At 42.5% G+C, this 16,573-nt stretch overlaps 1 long non-coding RNA gene across 2 annotated transcripts in view; it reads right to left on the bottom strand.

Moving 5' to 3' along the window:
• LOC141264417 (uncharacterized) overlaps window positions 1–16,573 on the bottom strand; it is a 448,717-nt gene that overhangs the window by 265,452 nt on the left and 166,692 nt on the right. For both annotated transcript variants that reach the window (XR_012319927.1, XR_012319926.1), the window contains exon 2: window positions 7,130–7,239. This is a non-coding gene — a long non-coding RNA (uncharacterized lncRNA). The remainder of the gene's footprint in view (window positions 1–7,129; window positions 7,240–16,573) is intronic.

Genomic DNA, 16,573 nt, shown 5'->3' with positions numbered 1-16,573 from the left:
TCTGGGGTCTGTAGTCTCCGTGGCGGTGACCTGGTCCCGTGGCTCAGGCTGGTCAAACCAGTGGCAGTCTTTCTTAGGTTTTGAGGTTAATTGTCCGACTGCGCCACCCATGGATTGCGGTCAGGGAGTATCACCGCTGCGAGGCAGACCGCTGAGGCTGGTGTTGTGTGCCAGCATAGAATGGGATAACTCCCCTCGGGAGGAGTATAGCCTCAGGGCAGTGAGTGTGGATGATGGGGGTGATGGTGCACGAGCGCAGCAGGAATGACTCAGAGTCTATGCAGTGCAGTTCAGGGTCTTTACTGATGATTATAAGGTAGACCCTCCCGGGAGTACTGGCTAGCATAAGAGGCCTGGTCAGTCTGTGAGCAAGCAGGAGTTCCCCTGGCCAGGTGGAGTTGTAGGCCTCCCCGTCTGTCTGCACTCTTCCTGACTACCTTGCTGTAAGCGGGTAGAAGTAGCCCACGTCCCTGAGTGTACCGTGTAGTGCTCACCCGTATGGCTGGTGACTTGGGGCCTTCTGTTAGCCTCCGCTCCACGACGGCAGTGCTGGTCCCTTGCTTGTGACTGAGCCTCCGGGCTTCTATGGCCAGAGGACCTGAAATCCCCTGCCGGCTGGTTTCTGCTGCAGGATATATAAGTCCTCACAGCTTCGGACTCCTGTGTCCGGTTCCTATTGTCTTCTGCCAGGGCGAGCTCTGCTCAGCTTCCAGCCCCTGGTCTTTAGCTCCTAGCTCCTACAGAGCTCCTTGCTGTTACTTTCCCTTGCTCTCACTCTGACTCTGACTGTTCTCTGACTCACTCAACCCCGCCCCAGATCCCAGGATTGGGGCAGGAGGATGTTGCATGTTTAAGGGATCCTGACCAGGAAACCTCCCACTTGCTCTCCGACGTAATATCTCTATTACTGTGGTGACCAGACCCCTGGGGTGCCACACATGGCTCTTGTAAGGGGCATTGCAGTTCCTCATAATTTTTGGAAAGCCTTCCATTCACTGCTTAGGCCAACAATGCACGGGAGACCCAGTTGCTATAAATGGAAAAAAAGGTTTAGTTAACGCCCTCTGACCTCCATGTCATTTCCAAGGGGCATTGGAGTGGCTCGAAATTTTTGGTAGGCATTGCACTCACTGTATGCCCTATAACTGTGTAGCCGAACCGCTCCTTTTGTTACAGAAACATATCCTACAAGACATATCTGGTTGACTAGCCTGATATTGACGTGAATGGTCCCTGTTCCTCCTGCTCTTTCTCCTTTGCCACTACCTCATCCATCATTTATCACCTGAAGCTTTGTTTTAACGGGAGTCATAGAACTCGGCCAATGCTGCCCTAAAGCAGGCCAGGCTAAGAAAAGTGTGGGAAAGGTTACCGGGACAAATAGGGGTGGCTGGGGACTGAGTATGGACACCCGGCCACCCCCTGAAGGCTGGGGAGCAAGCGGGGACACCCGGCCACCAGCTGGCTGGGGACTGAGTATGGATACCAGGCCGCCGACACAGCCATGGCATGGTGGCCAGATTCCGCCTCCACATGCCTAAAAGGCCCAATTTAAAGTGCAAGCAAGCAAGCAGTATGGTATTGCAGCCTGGGGGTGGGTGGGTGGCAGGCTGCATACTTGCGCTTGCATTGCAAGGAATGGGAGAGGTACAATTGAACACTGCCCTGGGACAAGGACTTGAATGGGGATAGTTGCAAGTCTGCAACGACAGGTGCAAGGTGGGAGGCATCTTCGCATGTACCATGAACAGGGGTTTGGCATGCACACACTACAGCGGAATAGGCTCTCCTTCCCACTAAATGCACTGGGGAGGGCACAGGTAATGTTTTGGTATACGCGCTTAATCTTATGTATAAGGCACACCAGGACAAATATGGGCGGCTGGGGACTGAGTATGGATACCTCGCTGCCGAAGCAGCCATGAGGTAGTGGCCAGCTTCGGCCGCCTCCAAACTAAAAGGCCCCATTTCAAGTGCAAGCTAGCAGTATGGAATTGCAGTCTGGGGGTGGGTGGGTGGCAGGCTGCACGCTTACACTTGCATTAAAAGAAAACATAGCAGATGCTAACTTCTGTCATCATCATCATGCTCCTCACCTTGGCACTCTCAACTCCACCGATGGAGAAGTCAGGGCCCACCGGAGGAGTCTGGTTCTCTGGTGGGCTCGTCCAATGCTGCCTAAAGCAGGCCGGGCAAAGAAAAGTGTGTGGGGGGATGTTCCAAGGAGAAATAGGGGCGGCTGGGGACCGTTTATGGACACCCGGCTGCCCCCAGGCGGCTGGGGACCGTGTGTGGACACCCGGCCGCGGGGCGGCTGGGGACCGAGTATGGACACCCAGCCGCCGGGCGGCTTGGGACTGAGTATGGATTCCAGGCCGCCAACACAGCCATGACGTGGTGGCCAGATTCCGCCTCCACATGCCTAAAAGGCCCAATTTCAAGTTCAAGCAAGCCAGCAGTATGGTATTGCAGCCTGGGGGTGGGTGGGTGGCAGGCTGCATACTTGAGCGTGTATTGCAAGGAATGGGGGAGGTACAATTGAACACTGCCCTGGGACTAGAACTTGCATGGGGATAGTTGCAAGTCTGCATCTTCTGATGCGGTAAGGATCACTTATGATGGGCACACTTTTAGACAGTGACCTTGGAGTCAGAGATGCTTCCAGGGGTCTTCCCCATGCTGTTCCCTTGTCTTTTCAGCACTTTATGCATGTGTCACACAGCACATGGCCAGATAAGGTTGTAAAATGTTAAAATGACATTTCACGGTGAATGCATTTGTCATAGTTGAAAGCAATACAAAAGTGCAAAAACGCATAAAAACTGCTACTTGTGAACATAGCCGAAGGTGTGGAGGAGTATTTTTGTTTTTGGTCATTTATTTTAACTTATACACAAGTCTTTACCCTGGAAAGGATGTTCCTTAACATATTTCACAGGAAAAAAGTTTCACTTTCGTTTTTGAACGTTTTATTGTGAGCCTGTAAAAGTGGCTTAATACCTCTGACCACGTTGTTGACAGCAGTGACCTGGGGGTCAGAAATGCTTCCTGGGGCGATCCCCATGCTGTCCCCATGTCATTTGAGCACTGTCACTATCGTTTTGGGCACTTGTTAGGCTTTTAAAAGACTGCCGGGGGTGCCACCGCAAAAATGCTCGAGTCTCCCATAGACTAACATTGGGCTCGTTGCTCGGGTCGAGCACCCGAGTATCACGGCAAGCTCGGCCCAAGCTTCGAGCACCCGAGCATTTTAGTGCTCGCTCAACACTAGTAATTACTTTTCCCGCCACTTATGTGGTCCTCCCTCTTCTTCGGACACTTTCTCCAGTTTGATATTTTCTTCAGAATCTGAGCTGTTCGCAAGCTTTTACAATTCAACTTCACTCAATGGACATCTTCGCCACATTTTTATCCAACTATCCAAATAATGGCAATACAATTTTCACGGGTTTAAATCAGTGTTGTGGAATAAAATAGCACTATATGAATAAACAACAATAATAATAATAAAATTGCAACAAACACTAACCAGTGTAGCAACAATAAGAGCTTATATAGTACAGCGAAACAGACCTGTACTCATAACCCATCCATCTGCAGTAACTTGCAAATGTATCGAGAGCACGGACCGGCAGGAACTGGAAAAATCGATAAACAATAATAGATGCAATAGATAATCCACAATGATACTATAAATCGTTTATGTGACTGAAAATATGGCAGAAGAACTGTATAAAACACTATCTGGTCATATTGACCTGTAATATACTGCAGCAACAACACCTTTATAGGTGTTTTTTTTTAGTTTTCACACAGTGTCAGCAAGCATGGGTATTATTAAACCACTCATTGTAGATTTTGCAAATAAATCCAGATTCTGAATTCAAGGCTTGTTTCTGATTGTAAATGAAAATGTTAACACTGTATTTTGAGAAGTGCCTTTTTTTATTTTTTACTTACGCTCATCTTTGTGAACCTTTAAGAAACAGCTCCTAAAATAGAACTATTTTTTAAAAAGGCTTGTTGATAACTCCTTCAAATTCAAAACAGCAAAACAGTGCAAATTTTTGCTTCCAGAAAAAAAGAGTTAATTTTTGGACGGCTTGATAAAAGGCCTCTGCAATTTACTAATCATTTTGTGATTAGAAAACCAGATGCAACCCCAAAAACGGGATAATTTTTTACTTCCAGTTGAGAGACCACTATTATTTCACATTCAAAATAGTAAATCTGTTTTGTCTCTGATGATTTTTGGATAGCTTCTTGCATGTGGGACAGTTACCCCATCTAGGGTTATAATCTTTTTGCAGTGAACAAAGATGAGCAGCACTACTCTGCATATTATGTCTGTCTATTCTTGGATACTGCAGCGCTGCTTCTATTTACTTCTATAGAAGTTGAGCTACAGTACCTAAAAACTGGCGCTACACAGTGTGCAGAGTAGTGCTGTTCACTTCCGCTCCTGATCTATATCTGGCCACTGTCGGAGCTGAAAACAGCAGCTGATCGGGAGGGTGGGCAGAAGTTGTACTTCCACTGTTCTGATACTGTTGACTTATCCTAAAGATAGGTCATCTATATAATAAGCCTGGAAATGCAATGTCTTTTATTGCTGGATATTGACAAAGAACTCGACCCTAATGTTAGATAATTGTTTATATGCAAAATAAGAGCATGTGCAAGCTTGCAACATGACTTCTGTTCATAATGGAGCCATGACAGCTAGTGGCGTAACAACTGTGGTGGCAGCGGTTGCCAGTGAGTCAGGTGCTGGACTGGTGAGGGGCGCGCTGACACCAGCAAAAGCTACAACTGGATATGCATCCTCGGACGCATGTACAGTTGAAGTGTATTGCGCAACGTGGATCCCCGTGTCACAATGCACATTACCGGCCAACCATGCATGGTAGTGACATAACACGCTCCCGTCACATGTCAAAGTCAACTGTTGGCTCCACAGGAGGATGCACGTAGCGGGGGAGCAAAGGAACGGTGAGTATTTAAAAAAAATAAATAAAATCAGCGGCTATACTACTATGTATGACTATGGTGGTGCATTATGCTTTATAGGATGACTATGGTAGTGCATTATACTTTATGGATGACTATGGTGGTGCATTATACTTTATGGGATGACTGTGGTGATGCATTATACTTTATAGCAGGGATCTCAAACACGCGGCCCGAGGGCACCGGAGGACCCGTAATGATTGCGGCCTGGTCCTGAGGGTCGCCGAAGTCAGTGATTCTTTACAGTTGAATGTTCTACAAGTTAGGGACCAGCATGGGCCATTACTACAAGATGGGGACCAGGATGAGCCATTACTACAAGAAGAGGACCAGGATGAGCACCTTACTACAAGATGGGAACCAGGATGAGCCATTACTACAAGATGGAGACAAAGAAGGTGGGCACTTTATTACATGTTAGGGACCAGGATGAGTACATTACTACAAGATGTGGACCAGGATGGGCACATTACTACAAGATAGGGACCAGGATGGGCACAGGGATGGGCACATTACTACAAGATGGGGACCGGGATAGGCACATTACTATAACATGGGGACCAGGATGAGCCATTACTACAAGTTGGAGACCAAGGTGGGCACATTACTACAAGTTAGGGACCAGGATGAGCACATTACTACAACATGGGGACCAGGATGGGCACATTATTACAAGATGGCGACCAGGATGGGCACAGGAATGGGCACATTACTACAAGATTGGGACCGGGATAGGCACATTACTATAAGATGGGGACCAGGATGAGCCATGGGCACATTAGTACAAGATGGGGATCAGGATGGGGACATTACTACAAGATGGGGACCAGGATGGGCATATTACTACAAGATGGGGACCAGGATGGGCACAGTACTACAAGATGGGGATCAGGATGGGCACATTACTATAAGATGAGGACCAAGATGGGGGACATTACTACAAGATGTGGACAGGGATGGGGACATTACCAAGAGATTCGGAAACTACTACAAGATGGGGACATTACTATAAGAAGTTGGTCAGAATTACTATATGGTGCAAATTGTAAGAAAAAAAATCACTGTATGTGGAGAATTAGGGGACACAAAAAGGAAATAAAAATTGTAAAAACTGTAAACTTGTAATAATATAAAACTGTACCATAGCCCATAAAATGAATGCAATGTAAAAGAATAAAATGAAAAAAAAAATATTCAAAAAATGATTCAAAGGGTGTACAGAAAAAACAATATGGTATCATTAAAAATTTTATATCATCCTGCAAAGAATGCTGCCCTTCAAATTCACTTTTTTTCTATGTGCAGCCCATATACTTAGCCGAGTTTGAGACCCCTGCTTTATAGGATGAATAGTGTGGTGCATTATACTTTATAGGATGACTATGGTAGTGCATTATACTTTATAGAATGACTATAGTGGTGCATTATACTTTACAAGATGACTATGGTGGTGCATTAAACTTGATAGGATGACTATGGTGGCGATATATACTTTATAGGATGACTATGGTGGTGCATTATACTTTATAGGATGACTATGGGGGTGCATTATACTTTATAGGATGACTATGGTGGTGCAATATACTTTATAGGATGACTATGGTGGTGCATTATACTTTATAGGATGACTATGGGTGCATTATATTTTATAGGATGATTATGGTGGTGCATCATACTTTATAGGATGACTATGAGGTGCATTATTTTTTATGGATGATTATGGGCTGTGCATTATACTTTATGATGGCTATGGGCTGTGTAGTACAGTATGTTACATGGATGACTATGAGCTGTGCATTATACTATATGAAAGGCTATGGGGGGTGCATTATACTATTTGGAGGACTATGGGGGATGCATTATACTTCTTCTATGGAGTCCCATGACTTCTATGTACGCCCCTGGTGAGCATAATGGTTTACTTCCTTCTATACATTAAAGAACAGCGGCAGAATGGGGGACATATATAACAGGATGGGGGATATATATACCAGGATGGGGCCCGGGATAAGGGACATATAGCAGAATGGGTGATATATATACCAGAATGGGGCCAGGATGAGGGACATATATACCAGGATGGAGGACGCATATATATATTGTAGAGTTTTGTACTCACTCAGCTACTTTAGAGGTAGGCACAGGAGTCGGTTTCCTTAAATATGTCCAGGGCAGGTTTATTCAGTCTTCATAAACCGCACTTCCAAAGCAAACAAAACACAGCGTTGTCTGGCACAAAGTAAAAAAACAGAAAGATAAACAGCTCAAACAGTACTGCAGGTTCGCCCGCTCACAGTCAGTGTCCTGTAGCACAGAAACGCTGGAGGTCTCCACACCTCCAGCCACAGACACTGAATGAGACACTCGGTCTCCATTTTATTTACAAAACACACGCCCTGGGGTGGGGATATGTGAGCAGTCAATCCCTTCCATCTCCTATGGCTGCTCGTAAAAACCATACGCCCTGTTAACCCTCTCAACACTACATGCTTTTCCTGAGTTTACATCACCGAAGCTACCAACCTCGGTGACACATATCTCCCCTCAAGGACCTGTCCAGCGGCCATCTTACAATATATATATATATATATATATATATATATATATATAATTTATTCATGATGAGGGGGCGATCAGACTCTAGTTACGCAACTGTTGACAGCTATGATAAATCTATTTTCAAATAGATCAAGAGAAATCCTGATGGACTCTGTGTTCAGGGCCGGCCTTAGACTAAATGGCACCCTGTGGTGCCCCCCAGCATTTGTCCGTTTAATCACTTTTTCCAGTTTTTGCCAGAAATGTCTCATAAATGTAGTACTGTATATGATATGGGAGTGTCATTTTACAACAATGATTTTATGTGATTATACTCCTAAGTGCATGAGACCCCTTGTAATATAATGATACCCCTACAACTCCAGGAACATAATCATATACACACCCTGAAATAAAATGTCCCCCCCTCCCCTCTTTAAATAAAAGCATAGGCAGTGATTATTCCCTCCCCACACCTTTGTTAGTAACAACAGCACATTCAGTGTTAGACGGGGGGCCAAGGGTCTGTCAGTAAAATTGATTCCGTGGGCCAACTCCACTGACAAAAGCAAATATACCCTGAACCCTGTTACAATTTTTCATACACTACAATAAAAAGTTGGCTAAATTTTATTGCGGCCATATCTCATGTCTACACAGAAGTATATGGCATATCCTGTAAAGTGTGAGATCACTGCTAGTTTTGAGTTTTTACATGCAGTTTTGAAAATGTTTGATAATGGCTGCCCAGTTTTGCTGGTGGACTGTAATCTATTCTGCACAACTGGGCGACCATTAACAGACAGTTTAAAAAACCCGCCAATTTACAGTAAAACTTCTGATTACAATACACCACTTGCCCCACTAGTAATGAAACACTGCACCTGCTCTCTCCCTTCCAATTAACCACCAATGGGAGCTGTCCACTCAGATCCACTCTACATCTCCAGTAGTCAGATAAAGTGCCAGACGTCCTCCATCCCAGCTGCCCCACATCATTCTAATTCTAGGAATGTGGGGCAGGGGATGGCTCTAACGGCAGAGAACCTTTGTGCAAGAAGTGTGCCCCTCTCCTTTCCACACCAACTGGATACCTTCAGAGACAAGAATAATATATTCTAAATAACTATAAATATATTTAAACATATATTTTTGAAAAATGAGGCACAGCACTGACCTGCCCTACATACATGCCATCCACGCACCTGACTTATACAACGTATATATTCATAGGCACACAAAGAACAAGCTGCACATGATTCACTTGCATTCAGGATATATGTGCCACTAACACAGGACGCATGTTGCAAAAATCCCACTTTGACACTGCATACAGACATGCACCACTAACACATAGGACACATCATACATACTCCTTTTCTCCATCACCCGAGTATGTTTTTCCAACCTATACACAGTTTGTGCCCATCACACAGCAAATGCCAACCTTTGTGCCCTTTAACCCCTTTACCCCCGAGGGTGGTTTGCACGTTAATGACCAGGCCAATTTTTACAATTCTGACCACTGTCACTTTATGAGGTAATAACTCTGGAACGCTTCAACGGATCCCACTGATTCTGAGATTGTTTTTTCGTGACATATTGTATTTCTTGATAGTGGTAAAATTTCTTCAATATGACTTGCGTTTATTTGTGAAAAAAAATCTGAAATTTGGCAAAAAATGTTAAAATTTCGCAATTTTCAAACTTTTAATTTTCATGCCCTTAACCCCTTTACCACAGAGGGTGGTTTGCACGTTAATGACCGGCCAATTTTTACAATTCTGACCACTGTTACTTTGAGGTAATTACTCTGGAACGATTCAATGGATCCCCCTGATTCTGAAATTGTTTTTTCGTGACATATTGTACTTCATGATTGTTGCAATTTTTTTTCGATATCACTTGCGTTTATTTGTAAAAAAAAACACAGAAATTTGGAGAAAATTTAGAAAATTTTGCAATTTTCAAAATTTGAATTTTTATGCCCTTAAATCAGAAAGATATGTCACACAAAATAGTTAATAAATAACATTTCCCACATGTCTACTTTACATCAGCACAATTTTGGAACCAAATTTTTTTTTTATTAGGGAGCTATAAGGGTTAAAAGTTGACCAGCGATTTCTCATTTTTCCAACAAAATTTACAAAACCATTTTTTTAGGGACCACATCACATTTGAAGTCACTTTGAGGGGTCTTTATGACAGAAAATACCCAAAGTGACACCATTCTAAAAACTGCACCCCTCAAGGTGCTCAAAACCACATTCAAGAACTTTATTAACCCTTCAGGTGCTTCACAGGAATCTTTGGAATGTGGAAGAAAAAAATTAACATTTAACTTTTTTCACAAAAATGTTATTTTAGACCCATTTTTTTTTATTTTTGCAGGGGTAACAAGAAAAAATGGACCCTAAAATTGGTTGTGCAATTTCCCCTGAGCACGCAGATACCCCATTTGTGGGGAAAAACCACTGTTTCGGCGCACAGCAGGGTTCGGAAGGGAAGGAGCGCCATTTGACTTTTTGAATGTAAAATTTGCTTGAATAATTAGCGGATGCCATGTTGCGTTTGAAGAGCCCCTGATGTGCCTAAACAGTGGAAACCCCTCACAAGTGACACCATTTTGGAAACTAGACCCCTCAGGGAACTTATCTAGATGTGTGGTGATCACCCTGAACCCGCAGGTGCTTCACAGAAGTTTATAACATGGAGCCGTGAAAATAAAAAAATCTAACTTTTTCCTTTTCCACAAAAATTATGTTTTAGCCCCAAATTTTTTATCTTCACAATGGTAAGAGGAGAAAATGGACCCCAAAAACTTTTGTGCAATTTCTCCTGAGTACGCCGATACCCCATATGTGGGGAAAATACACTGTTTGGGCGCAGAAGGGAAGGACCACTGTGTGACTTTTTGAACGCAAAATTGTCTGGTATTGAGAGCGGACACCATGTTTCGTTTGGAGAGCCCCTGATGCGCCTAAATAGTGGAAACCGACCACATCGGGTCACCATGACAACCAGCGGGAGCCGGCTCAGACAGCATGGGACGCCGCAGAGAAGGTGAGTATCGGCGCTTACCTCCCCTTGCCACCAGAATGCTGCGATCGACTTTGATCGCAGCATTTCGGGGGTTAATGTGTCGGGAGCGGTGCGGGGCCGCTCCTGGCACATAGTACAGGGTGGCAGCTGTGACAATCAGCTGACACTCGGCGGCAAACATCCCTGATTTGCCATGCTGCGTGACAGCGTTGCAAATCAGGGATGTTCATGGGCGGAGACGATTTTTAGCCACAAACAAGCCGGAACCCCGAACACGAACCCAAATTTGAAATGCCGAACAAATTCGCTCAACACTACTTGTTAATCACCCTCACTGTCAAAAAGTTTTTTTATAATAACTAATCTGTATCTACTCCTATTCAGTTTCATCCCATTGCTTCTAGTCTTTCTTTGTGCAAATGAGAATAAAACTGACCCCTCTACAGCGTGACAGCCCTTGAGATCTTTGTAGACAGCTATTAAGTCTCCTCTCAGATTTCTCTTTTGCGAGCTAATCATTCCCAAATCCTCTAACTGTTCCTCATAGGACATTGTTTGCAGACCAGTCACCATCTTGGTTGCTCTTCTCTGAACTTGCTCCAGTTTCTTCTTATCTTTTTTAAGATGTGGTGCCCATAACTGGACACAGTATTAAAAATGAGGTCTGACCAAAGAGGAGTAGAGGGGGATAATTACTTCACGTGAGCTAGACTATATGCTTCTGTTAATACATCCCAGAATTGTGTTTGCCTTTTTTTCTGCTGCATCGCACTGTTGACTCATGTTCAGTCTGTGATCTATTAGTATACACAAGTCTTTTTCACATGTACTGTTGCTTAGCCCTATTCCTCCCATTCTGTATATGCTTTTTTCATTTTTCTTGCCCAAATGTAGGACTTTGCATTTCTCCCACCTAAATGCATAACAGTACTAGTTTAATATATTTACTTATAAGTGGTCATAAATAAGAATGGACTACAGTGGGTATAGGATTTTCAATAAATGAATTATTATAAAAAATAATAGTCAGATGAAGGAATTGAGTAAAAATCAACTTGATGGTGTTTCACGCATTTTTTCTAAAACTGAGCACATAGTGCATATAAGACAATGGGGACAGAAATAGCAATTCATACTCTACATTTAAGACTCTATTGCCTTGAATCCATCATATGAGTTTCTGCAATTAAAGAGTATCTTATTAAGGGAAAAAAGATAAGTTTCCTATATAACATGACTGTTCTGCATCCTCAGAAGATTTATGGTTATTGGCGCTATACAATTATCTATACACATTTTGCACTGGATTATACTGCATTAACAAAGTGATATTTAAACATTTGTAGTGTTCTGCAGAGATGAATAGGAAATTGTGAACATCTGGACTCCAGCACAGCAGGCTTTTGATGTTAGATCTTTTGCAGGGCACATTGTCCTGAAAGACAGAGGAATCTCTCTTCGTTCTCAGGCTCTGAATTCTTGTGTGTTGTAATAACTTAGCATAAATCATCCCATAAAGAAGAGATTGTGTTAGACATTGTTCATTTGTTTAACTAGATTGTGGAAATTAGTTATCTCAGTTATACAACAGTAAAATACCGCATGGTTGTATTCCATTGTACAGCAGACGCTCACGTCCAGTATGTAATCCAATCTACTGATATTTTGTATAGATCATCAGCCTTGGTTTTAAGAGTATGTTTAGGCTTCCAGATTCAGTGCAATAATAACGTAGAGGAATTAGCTGTGGAAGACGCTTACAATTAGAGTTATGATTAACATCACTGACAGTGAAAAATATCCTGGGGCTATACTTTTAATAGGGTTTCAAAGGCAACAAATGTTATGACACCTAACAAATTAAAGCCACTGTCGATGCAGAGGAAGTGGATAGTTACGTTGAAGTAGTCAATTTTAGCCCTGACATTCTCTACCCATTAATTGTACCAGCAGTTAATAACCATTAGCACAATTAGCTCAAATTGTAGTCTGCTGTCAGAACTTCAGACAGATAGATTTAGCTGTTAGACAGATTAGCCACAACAGCAATTGGGGAACTTGTAGTAAAAGATGCTCCCTTTGGACTCTCATTACACGATACTTCTCAAATTGATTCCCTCCATGATCCTACACAAGACACCATGTTATATAAAGAATTCATAAACAATATCAGGTATTGGGAAATGTCCTTTAGGGCTCATGTTTCATCCCAAAATATTCCTGTTCAATATGTCCTAAATAGATGTAGTTTTAACTCAATCTTTATGGGTGTAATTGTGACCTCCAGAGATGTGGACCCACTAGGTCACTGCTTTGACATTGGGCTAATCCAAAGAGCTGAGTCTAAGGGATTGTGAGCTCTTTACTCTGCAAACATTCCAACAGTGAATCCCTGGATCACTACCCTCGGAGTATTTTCCATTTGCAACTACTAGTGCAAAAATGAGACGTGGCAACATTGTAGAAAAAGACTTGGGCTATAGATCTACATTGTATACATTGATCTATTGCTCATTAAAAATGTATAAAAATTAACACGAGGTTCTTACATTATTTATACATGTTTTGATTAATATGTATAAGCACACTTCTTTTAATGGGAATCTGTCACCAGCTTGTTTACCCAAAATGAAAGCAGCATGATGTAGGGGCATAGACCCTGATTTCAGCAATGTACCACTTACTGGGCTGCTTGCTGCAGTTTTGCTAAAATCACTGTTTTATGGGCTACAGATCTAGCATCTCTCTGAATGTATGTATAACCCCGCCCACACCACTGATTGACAGTTTTCTTTGCACACTATAAACTGACAATCAGTGGTGGGGGCTGGGTTATACAGAGCTCATGAATATGGAGGACTACCTGGCAGCAAATTTACTAGTCCCCTAGTGATAATGTTCTTCTGATAAAATTGTGATTTTAATGAAACTACAGCAATCAGCCCAGTAAGTGACACGTTGCTGGAATCAGTATTTTTGTCTCTACATTAATTTTCTATAATATTAGATGCAAAAACATGGTGACAGTTTCCCTTTAAAGGGGTTGTCCACTACTCGGACAACCCCTTCTTGATCTAAATGTTTGACCCCGATAAAATAAAAAAGCCTATACTCACCTCCCGTGCTGGAGCTGTTCCAGCGGTCACGGGGCTCCCGTGCTGTTGTTGTGACACGTGAGCCCGGCGCCCAATCAGTGCCGGCGTTACTGTCCCCACCTTGGAACAAATTGAACATGAAGAGGAAGTCAGAGATCAGCTGCAGCCCTAACTTCCTTGTCATGTTCAATTCGTGCGAAGGCGGGGACAGTAACGCCGGCACTGATAGGGCACCTGGCTCACATGTCATAACAACCACATGAGAGCCCTGGAACCGCAAGTGCCGACACCGCAAGAACGGCGCCAGCACGGGAGGTGAGTATAGGCTTTTTTATTTTATTGGGGTCAAACATTTAGATCAAGAAGGGATTGTCCTAGTAGTGGACAACCCCTTTAAGTTGATACCTATCCTACTTGTATTGCAGTGGCAGTTGTCACCTTGCAGTGCAGTACCCAATAGGTTAACAACCCCTTCGAGAGAGATATGCATGCCTATACACTCAAAATTAACAAAATGTTTCCTATGAACCTAACGTTTATTTTTATAAATTTCTCTTTTCAGTAATAGATCATTGTATATGATATGGATGAGAGGTCCATGTGAAAAGTAAACAGGCTGGAATTGTAGACAGATGCAATGACTTGAGGTACGCAAAGAAAAGTCACAATTTTAGACATTGAGACAGAGGTCAAGGCAAATTGCAAACAAATATCAAATATTCTAGCTGGGTTACTAACAGCATTGGAACAGGTACCTTTATAAAGAGCGGGAATACAAGAGAACTCAACAGGGCCAGGATGATGAGAGTCCCTTGTAAAAACCCAGGGCACCTGGGTATTGGTGGATGTCAGAGGCAATTTGTTAAATTCAGTCATAAGAGGCTAGAAGTCTGTGCATGCATGCATTTACCTGACAAATAGTGCAATGTTGGGGAACAGTGGCAGCCAGGAGGAGGACAGGCACCACTGGGGGTAAGACAATGCTGTGTGAGAATGGGTCTGATCTCTCATCTAAGTGCACTTGAAAATAGTGGGTGCATCTACAAAAACTACCATTGCTCCCTTCTTCTCTTTCTTCCACTTCAGTCATTAGTAGCCACTATCAATATCAGATGCCCTTTGTGAAAAACCCTTTTGAGATTACTATTTTTAAATATCTTTTGCAGCAGCAGATGTTACTCCTTGACAAGAATGACCACTGACCTTGACCACCAACCTGCCAAACTTATGATTCCTTCTAGACAAGTTATATTTATTACTAAGGATGTACTAGGATGAAGGCTTTGCACAAACAAGGGAATGTCAAATTTTCCAAACTTAGATGACCTTGACCTCAACATTTTCCACAATTTGTGGCCTTGAGAAAACAATAGAAGGTGTATTTATGAAAGGCTGGCTTTACAAGGGTTGATAATGCATATTGCTTCAACAATTTTCAACTAATTTCATTAGTCTCAATATTTGAAGACTCACTGACAACAATTTTAGTCAAAAATCACAATAAAAAATCATTGCATTAAAAATTTAACACATAAAAGTATTTTATACAGTGGCTCAGTGGACTTAACAATAATGTTGACTTTTCTCCACACCTAAAGTCATAGTTTAACATCATCATTACTGTATATTGAACAGTTACTACATGTAAAGATACAGTTATATAGTCAGCCCATGGTTAGGCGCATCGGCATGGGTCGAACAAGTAGTTGAATTACTGAATCATACATATTATGTAAGTGTGCATGCTCAATGTGATTGTGCATTGTGATCTGGTAAATTCTGAAAGCATCTAATGACGTTTTGTGTGTAAATGACCTAAATCCATAATTCTCAATATAACTGAATTTAATCAACATTAAATCAATGCATGAACAATATGTGTACAATGTGTTCAAACGCTAGACTTTTGCAGTAATTAGCGTATAAAAGACTGGACAAGCACTATGAAAAAAGCTTTTTTTTCAGTAGATTGGAACAATAAAAACCAGACTGGATTGGGTTTGTAGATTCATTGTGTGTAAACTTTGCCAAATTGTTTTTCGTCCCTGTTAAACTAATGGTTTATGAAGAACCAAGTACACGGTGACCTAGAAGAGCAGTTCCCTGTTACTTAGTGGTTTATTTAGTGTGTTTCAGGGCTGGGGCATAGACAAACAGGAATTTTTTTCTATGTTAATGTAGGAAAAAAAGTTCTATTTAATGTTATTGAGTAGAGATGAGAGGATCTATGAAAATTAGAAATCACCAATATGCCCAGATTTTACCAGGAAATTAGATTCACAGCAAAGTTATTCTTCGTGAATTGAATGTTCCTTATTTGACTCTGGGGTCTCTCCAGACCACATACCATAATAAATGTAACATGTACAATGTAAAGAATAAAAAAACCTAATACCTCATCACTCACGTGTCCCGGCACCCCCGCTGCCTCAGAGGTCTGCTGGCCGGTCTTCAGTACCTCCTCTTTCTGTAGATGTGTGTCAGTGACTTTACTCTAGAACAGAACTTCCAGCTGTGATCAGGGCTTGAAGGTGACATCAAAATGTCACAGTGCACGTCGTGACATCACAACGTAATGACATGCCATGACCTCCAAAGCCTGGGTGCAGACAGAAATCCTGTTATAGAGTGAAGGCACCAGCACTTGACTGTGGAAAGAAAAGGCCCTGAGGATCAAACAGCTGCTAGCGGGCACTGAAGGCAGCAAGACTGAGATAAGTATTATTTTATTGCTAGCCTTCTAAAGTTCAGCAAAATGAATAAAATTGCGTATCTCTATAGCCACCCGAGAAGCAGCAAGACACAACTTTAGTTAAAGGGGTACTCCCCAGAATAGGTGATAATTTGTAGATCAGCAATAGTCTAACCACTTGGACCACATCGAT

This window comes from Phyllobates terribilis, unplaced genomic scaffold, assembly GCF_046119375.1.
Source record: "Phyllobates terribilis strain yellow unplaced genomic scaffold, ASM4611937v1 Scaffold_4__5_contigs__length_816908805, whole genome shotgun sequence".
NCBI classification, from domain to species: domain Eukaryota; kingdom Metazoa; phylum Chordata; class Amphibia; order Anura; family Dendrobatidae; genus Phyllobates; species Phyllobates terribilis.
This window is presented reverse-complemented; position numbering and strand designations above follow the sequence as displayed.